The sequence below is a fragment of the Herpailurus yagouaroundi genome, unplaced genomic scaffold (assembly GCF_014898765.1).
Source record: "Herpailurus yagouaroundi ecotype Mexico unplaced genomic scaffold, PumYag 77, whole genome shotgun sequence".
Classification (NCBI taxonomy): domain Eukaryota; kingdom Metazoa; phylum Chordata; class Mammalia; order Carnivora; family Felidae; genus Herpailurus; species Herpailurus yagouaroundi.
Genome location: NW_024412388.1, coordinates 2,059,627 through 2,067,883, shown reverse-complemented (window position 1 = coordinate 2,067,883; position 8,257 = coordinate 2,059,627). Strand labels below are relative to the sequence as shown.

General features: G+C 64.4%; 1 protein-coding gene across 3 annotated transcripts in view; it reads left to right on the top strand.

Annotated features, from left to right (window-relative positions):
• The window catches only part of MEGF6 (multiple EGF like domains 6), an 86,464-nt gene that overhangs the window by 9,073 nt on the left and 69,134 nt on the right, over positions 1 to 8,257 (top strand). The window lies entirely within an intron of this gene.

The following is an 8,257-nucleotide window of genomic DNA, read 5'->3' as shown; positions in this document are numbered from 1 at the left end:
GCCGGCAGGTGGGTGTGGGCACCGGAGGGTGTGGGGACAGGTGTGTGTGGGGACAGTTGGGCCGGCAGGTGGGTGTGGGCACAGGTGTGTGGGCACAGGCGGGCCAGCAGGTAGGTGTGGGCACAGGAGGGTGTGGGGGCAGGTGGGTGGGCAGTTGGGGTAACTGGGTAAGAGGAGGCCGCGTCCCTTCCCAGAGAGGTGGCCTCGGGGGTCTGGCCTCCCCTGAAACAATCCCGTGGCGCCCCCTGATGTGAGGCGAGGGACAGGGCCATGCTGCGGCGGTGGCTGGGGGTCCCGGGTCCCCCCTGCCGGGATGGGAACCAGACTTGGGGGGCCGTGTTCCAGCCTGTCTCTGCCCCTGGGCGCCCCTCCACACACGGGGAACGTGGGAGCCGCTGAACAGGGGCAGAGAGTTTTTACACGAACTCCAGTTGGAGAAGGGAAGAGAAGGATGGTGGGTGCTGTTTTCTGGGAGAGGAAATGAATAATTCTCCCCAGGAAGGGAGCAGGGGGGAGGAGGCGAGGAAGCAGCTCCACCTCCCTGTGGGCAGGAGAGCCTGGGGGGACGAGGGGGGGGGAACGCCTGGATGCTGGCCAGCCTCCCCACCCCCGGCGGCGGCCCTTCTCCCCACGCCCTCTGATCGCTCTCTGATCGTGGTGATGTGTGTGTTCCCTGTTTCCGGCTTCTAGGAAAACAAAGGGGTCTGTTGAGCGGGGGGTGCAGACATCAAAGCCAAGGCTCCTGGTTTCCGCTGTGAGGCCGGGGCTCCTCAGACCTGCCAGAGGCGTCCCTACCAACCTGGTGGGTGACGGGGGCGGGCGGAGGAGGTGCGGGTGGGGGTGAGGAGCGTGGCCTTTTACACCTGGGAGGGGACACGGATGTATAGTCACATGGTGGCCCGGGGGTGGGGGGCCCTCTGGGCTTGGCTTCCTGGTTTGGGGGGACTGGCGTGTAGCCTGTCACAGGCAAGGACAGGGGGAGCCCGGGTGCAGGCCGGGGTCTGTACCCCACATTCCCACAGCCCAGGCTCATGAGCTGGGGTCCCATAACCCTTGGTTTTACCCGTGTCTCAGAGAGACCATCCCAGAGGCAGGGCCAGGGAGCAGCCGCAGGGCCCAAGGGCCGGCCAGACCCTGGGAGGCCCTGTTGGCCTCTCTCCATGGCAGAGACGGGGCCCAAATGCTGGCTTTTCAGGGATGGGAGGCCCATTTCAGCACAGGCGTGCAGGGCCAGCGGCCACCACGGTCTGTCTTGCCCGGTCTGGCTCCACTGGCAGGAGCGGAGATGCGGTAGAGGGGCAGAGTGGCCTTGGCCTTGCAGAGGTGGAGGAGATCGGCTGCGGTCAGGGCTGTGGCGGTGAGGACATTCTGGGGGGGCGGGTCTCGGCCACAGTGCCTGGCCTTGGCGGTCCCGGTTGTCACCAGTCTCCCCGTGTATCCTGAACTGGAGGCTTTGCCTTTCTTGACTGTTTTTTTTTTTTTTTTAATGTTTATTTATTTTTGAGAGAGAGAGAGACAGACAGACAGACAGACAGACAGAACACGAGCAGGGGAGGGGCAGAGAGAGACTGAGACAGAATCTGAAGCAGCTCCAGCCTCCGAGCTGTCAGCACAGAGCCGGACGCGGGGCTCGAACTCACAAACGGTGAGATCATGACCTGAGCTGAAGTCGGATGCTTAGCCGACTGAGCCACCCAGGCGCCCCTCAGTTGTTTTTAAAGGATCATTTTTAGTGCAGGATTTACTTATTTACGTATTTGGGTTTTATCTGTTTATTTGAATGTTCCAGAAAAAGCCCTGTGATCCAGCCTCTCCGGACACCCACTTGTTCCCCGGTGTCTGGGCTGCCGGCATGGGAAGGGGAGGGACTGGGGGGTTCACATGGGGAGGGTCCTGAGCCTGGGACCCTGCCCCCTGTCGCTCAGCTCCCACCGAGCTCTGGGAGGTGAGGCCTGACGGGAGGCTGGTTGCTCGAGGATGCTGACGTGATGGGGTGTGAAGGGGAGCGCAGAGCCAGCTGGGGCTTCGGGGTGGCTTTGGGGTGCAGATGGGCAGGGGAGGCCCGGGGGGTGTGGGGGTGGGAGCATTCAGGGAGCCTGCTGGGGCCCCGAGCAGGAGGAAGTGTAGCGGATGGCGGGGGGTGGCAGAGGAAGGCGGGAGCACATGTGGGAGAACGGCCGTGGCTGGGGAAGGTGGGCTCAGCACAGGGAGTGTGCTTCCTGCTGTGACCTCTCCCGGGCTGAGCAGGTGCCCAGAGCCCCCAGCGCCCGGGAGGCCCTGCCCTGGGGGGTCAGGTGAGTGTCTGCGGGGCTGCCTTTGGCCTTTCCATGGGCTTGCCTGTGGTGGCAGGGCTGGGGCAGGGTCTCTGGGCTCCCGAGTGCGAGCACTGACGGGGTGCCGGGCCCCACTTGGGAGGGGTGCCCGCTTCCCTGGGAGTCAGGATCCTCTGACCTTGTCCCGTTCCTCTGATGGCTTCCGGCACCTTCCCTCAGTCCCAGTGCAGACTGTCTGTGGCCCAGGGGGAGTGGGAGGTGGTCAGGCTGGGACAGGGCAGGGAGCAGCCCCCGCCCTGCTCCACCAGCCTCGTGCCCTGGAAGTGCAGCTGTGTGCGGGCCGACGTCCGGGCCCCCCGTGTGTTTGTGTGGGATCGAGGAGGGGGCCTAACGCCGTCTGGGAGAATGGCAGGAAGCTTCTAATGGCCGTCATGATTGCTCAGAGACCCACTAAGCGGCATTTGTGACCCGGAGGTGACCGAAAAGGAAAAGTGCTGGCTGGGTGGGGCGCGTTGCCTGGTGACCGGGGGGCCTCCCCGGGTCCACATGGCTCCCCTCTGCGTGCGTCCCCAGGGCAGCCTGGCGCTGACCCCCTCTGCCGTCGGGGTGCCAGATTCCTGCCCAGCGGCTCTCGCAAGTCCCCGTCTCTCCCAGTCAGGTGCAGATTCTGCCTAGACCCCCTGAGGCCCTGGGTCCTGGCTCCCCCTCATCAAAGGTGGGCCTGAGTGTGAAGGTGGGTGTCTGGCCTGACCCTGACATGCACGCACCTAGGAATGCGGTGCCGAGAATACGTTCTGTGGCTCCCCGATCTCTGTCCGTATAGGGCTGGGCTCCGGCCATCTGAGGAGGCCACAGGATGCAGAGGCAGGGCCCGAGCAGGTGCTGGGAGCCGCACCAGAAGGGGTTCTGCGGTCCTCGCAGTTCTGGTTCCTTTGTTGCACGACTTCTCAGAGCATTTAACATGCTAATGTGCCCTGAGGATTCCTGAGACAGACCGTAGTGTTCCCAACCAATTCTTTCTTTGAAAAGAAAGGAGGAAGACACAACAAAGTCGAAACAATAAGCAGGGTCCTTAAAGCAGGCCCTGGGAAACACCGACGCAGCGGATCCACTGGACAGACGTCTGTGCGGGGCCGACGCGGTGCCCGGCGCTGCTCTCAGGCAGAGGCTCCTGGGGCTGCTGTCCTGGGGCAGGTGGACACGCGGGAAAGCTTGCAAGCAATGCTGTGCGGGCCGGTGAGACGCGCTCTGGAGAACGCGGAGGTGGGGAAGGGACCGCAGGCCGGGCGGGGCAGGGCGGGCCTTGGAACGGCTCAGATTTACTCCCTGGAGGCCAGAGGTGTCCAGTCTAGGTGCTCGTGGGGGTCCTTCCTTCGTCCGCTGGCTTGTGGCCGCGTCAGCCCCCTCCTGCCTCCTCCCTGCCTGTGTCACCTCCTCTCTCCTAGCAGGGCCTGCCCTGATCCAAGTGGGCTCGGGCCCTACCTTGGTCACACCCGCAAACACTCTATTTCCAAACGGGGTCGCTTTCTGAGGTCCTGGGGCCCTTGTAAGGACAGGGAGCCAGGGCAGGATCTGAGTGGGGCAGGGACACGGTCTGCTGTGGAGGGCAGAGGCAAAGTCGAGGAGCCACCTCGGGGCTGGCCCTGGGGGATCAGGGAGCATGGTGAGAAGGGGTCGGACACTGGGTGCGTGGACAGTGGGAACTGGGTCTGGAAGCCGTGGCCGTGGCTGGGGGCCCAGGACCTCGGAGCCCTCCGGACCCCCGTGTGAGCCCAGAATGCATGGGACAGCCGTGCCCTTGACTCTGAGCAGACCCTCAGAGATGACCGGGTCCTGGGGAGGACACTGTGGAGTGACCACCGGGAGCTTTCTCCACGGGCTTCCCGCCCCATCTTGATCACTCATGCCTTCTTGCTGCCCGGGGGATGCCGGGGGAGCTAGAAAAAATCTGTGGCCTGTGAGGGCTTCACATCAGTAGGGGAGGGACTGACATGGTTCGTTGTCACCGGAGCCCAGGACGGGCTGTGGGACTGGCCGGGGGACGGAAGCCCAGGCTGCTGACTGCCTGGCAGGCTGGCCCTATAGCTCTCCCTCCCGGGACGGCCGCCGCCTCCTCTGGGCCCCGCTGGTGGGGGCGTTAGGGAAGGAGCAGCCGGGGGGCAGCCGCGAGGCCTGGGGACGGCCGCCCTCTGCTTTCCTGCCTTGCCGCTCACTTTTCCGTTTCCGTTCTGGACGCGTGTCAGCCCGCGCCCAGCGTGGGAATTTGGAGAGCTGGCGTCCTGGCCCTCCTGTCCTCCGTGTGGACGTAAGCGCCCACAGGGTCGCTAGGGGTGGGCACGCTGTCCTGCTGTGACCCCCCCACCCCCAGGTCTCTCGCACCCGGTCACACGCAGCCCCGCACGGTGCCATGCCTGGCACATGTTCGCACTTGTGCACACGCATACCCTGGGCCAGCATGCTGTCCACCCAGGCCAGCTGACCTGCCTCGCGGCCTCACACACGCGCCCGTGCATGCGAGTGTGCTCACACTCCCACATGCGTGTGCACACAATCCCGTGCTCATGTGGATGGTCTCACACGTGCTGACACGCTCACCCTGAGACAGGCGCACACACATGTGCTGTGTGCTCACACACGCACAAATGCGCCTGCACACACGTGCTCGTGCTCACATGCACGCGCATGCACCCGTGCTACTCACCGGTGTGAGCACTGCACGCCCATGGGGGTATGCTCGCACCCGTACTCGCAGCCCCCGGCACTCACACTGACCACATGCTCCTCTCCCGGGCCTCCAGCACAGGCCTGTGGCGGGCGCGTGCCCGCAGCGGCGCCCGTGGAGTCCCCAGGCCCCAGGGCAGGCACTGGCTCGGTTCTTCCTCCGGAGCTTGGAGCTGGAGTGCCTCCCTCCCCGCCGTGAGGGTCCGGGATGGGCGGAGGTTGGGGTGGGGGCCCGTGGTCCTGGCCTCTAGCCCCCAGCCGGCAGGTTTGGGGACAGACCAGGGACAGAGAGACGGAAGGGGGGGGGGTACTCAGGGCCTGTCCTGTCCCCTGGGCTGCCGGGGAAGCGCCTCTCTCCCGCAGCCCCCCTTTGCTGTGAGGTGGGCACTGTGGTTCCCACACCTGGCCGCCCCGCGGCTTTGCTGGATGAGCTGAGGACTGCCCTGAGCCACGGCGCTGATCCACCTGCCCTACGGGGCGACCCAGGGCCAGTGTCGTCCTCGCTGTCACCCCCTTTGTCTGCGCTCTCCCCTACCCAGGGTTGTTCGAACCCCTAAGTGCCGCCCTCGATGGCAGACGGAGGTGCCGGTTGCTAGAGAAGTGTTGGGGACAGGCGTGTCCTCCTGGGGTTCCACCGTGCTGTGTGTGCCCCACAGTCCTGGGAGACTTTCCTGGGCACCCGGCTGCGTCTCACAGACCCTCCCTCCGGCTGGCCTGGCGGGCTTTGGCCACAGGCAGGACGCTGCCAGGTGCTGGTGTCGCTGCTATCCTTGCTAAGGCTGGGAGCTGGGGACCAGCCGTCATCGGATTGATAGGCTGCATTTGGGGTGGCCTATCTGACCTTTCCTTGAGCCTGGCCCGCACTGGGAGCCCATGTGGGCGGTTTTATTGAGCCCCCACGTCCACCACGTGTCTCGGTGGGGAGCCGATCCCAGGTTCCGACCTTGGAGCTGCGGCCCAGAGAGCCCCCTTCCGGGCTCCGTCCTGGAGAAGCTGAGGATTCAGCACTGGGCATGCGCGGGGTGCAGGGAGGGGCTGAGGTCGCCTGCAGGTCTGCTCAGGATGTGACCTCAGACCCATCCCACGGACAGGCGTGCCCCAACTCTGGGGGTGCCGTGGGGGAGCTGGCGGAGGGATGGGGCTCCCCTGCGCCTGGCTCAGCCCTCGCTGCGGAGAGAGGACAGAAACCAGAGGCGTCCGCAGGGGATGTGCGCAGGAGGCCGGCAGCCGGAGTCAGCAGGGTCACAGGCGGGGCACTGAGTCCTGGGTCTGAGTTGGTCGCTCCAGCCCCGGGCCTCCTCCAGCTGCAGAATGCACGTAGGGTCTCCGGGCCGCTTCGGCAGAGGGGCCCAGGGAGGGGCTCATTCCCAGCGCCGGCCTGGAGAAGGCCGACGTTCGCCACCCACGGTTGGTGACCTTGGCCGCGTGCTCAGAGCCTGCGGGTGGGTGGCCTGGCAAGACCAGGAGAAACTCGCCAGCCTGGATCACACCTGTCCCGCCTGAGGCCACTCTACTGTCCAGCAGAGGAAGGGAAGAGGAGGGGCCGTGGGCTCGACGGAGGGGCCCTTCTGGGGGCGAGGCCTGGGCCTGCGTGCGGGAACCCAGCCACAGTGGAGGGGCGGGCCCCGCGTGGAGGGGGCGGGGCCGTGTGGAGGGGCGGGGCCGGCGCGGAGGAGGGCGGGGCAGGTGGCCTGGCAGATACTGCGCCCGCTGCACGCATGGGGAGTTCCAGCCAAGCGCACCTGTTTCTTGCCTCCCACCTCGAGAGAAAGTGGCGCTAAGATGCCACGGAAGATGTCCACACGTGCCGCCCTCACCCTGAGGACTGCGCTCCCGGGATCTGCCATCCTGCCGACTGGACGCCCCTCAGGGCCCTGCCAGCCTGAGGATATGGGCAGAGCCTCCCTCTTTCCCCCCAGAGCCAAGGCCTGGTCCGGGGAGGGGCTGGAACGCTCCGTGGACCGTCACGGTCCTCGAACCTCCAGCCCGCACTCTGTACACCAGAGCAGTGTTCCCCCTTTCCTCCCCAGATCGTGGGCGAGGAGACCGGTTCATCCCTGGCAGCTGCTGCGGGTAGCGTGTGCGGTTTCAGGCTGAGGCAGTGGTGTGGAGGGGACCCTTGGTCGTGTGAACGTCGCTAAGGATGTTGTATGCGATGTGTGCAAGTCGTGGAGCTTGACAGGACTTTCTGAACCACTGGCTAATATCAGACCGGAGCTTGAACGCCTGTGCACAACACGCAAGCCGCCTGCCTTGCCCGCTAAGGCATCTGGGCCGTGGGGCGGTGTGTGCACGGTGGTTCCTGGGGGGCTTCTCCAGCCGCGCGGGACTCCCCCGGCTCGGCCCTCCCTCTGCCTGCTTGGCCCTCAGAGAACAGAGCCACCCAGCGGCAGCAGACCCGTGGGTGCCGTGGGCCTGGGTCACCTCTGCCTGCCCTGGCATTTCTCACTCTCTCGGGGCAACCGGTTCCTTCCAGGGCCCCTGAGGGTCCTGTGGGCACAGTCCTGGCACCCCTGACAGCCTGAGGGGGCGTCCCCAAGCCGAGCCTCTGTCGCGACCCCGGACCGTAGTAGGAATTCATAAAATTCATTTAAAAAAATGAGCTAATGTTGGGGCGCCTGGGTGGCTCAGTGAGTTAAGCATTCGACTTTGGCTCAGGTCACGATCTCACTGTTTGTGGGTTTTAAGCCCCGGTTCAGGCTCTGCACTAACAGTGTGGATGGAGCCTGCTAGGTATTCTCTCTCTCAAAATAAATAAACCGGGGCACCTGGGTGGCTCAGTCGGTTAAGCGTCCAACTCCGGCTCAGGACATGATCTCTCACTTCGTGGGTTCGAGCCCCACGTCGGGATCTGTGCTGACAGCTCAGAGCCTGGAGCCTGTTTCAGATTCTGTGTCTCCCTCTCTCTCTCTGACCCTCCCCCGTTCATGCTCTGTCTGTCTCTGTCTCAAAAATAAAAATAAACGTTAAAAAAAAATAAAAAAAATTAAAAAAATGAACTAACGTGAAGCGTAAAACACATCTGTTCCTTGGAAATCCTGAAGTCGTTTTGCGAGGCATCCGTCCAGCCTTCAGTAACAGCCACGCGTCGGGTTTTCACGTGTTTTGTTTCCAGGTCTCTTACTCCGTCCTTCTTCCTATCTACCTGTTCCTTTCCCACACAGGGAGCCTCCCTCTTCCTTGTGCGGGTGTCAAACATGCTCATTTGAAAGCCAGGCTCTGGCTCCTGTGCTCTGTCTGCCGGAGGGGGGGGGGGGGGGCTC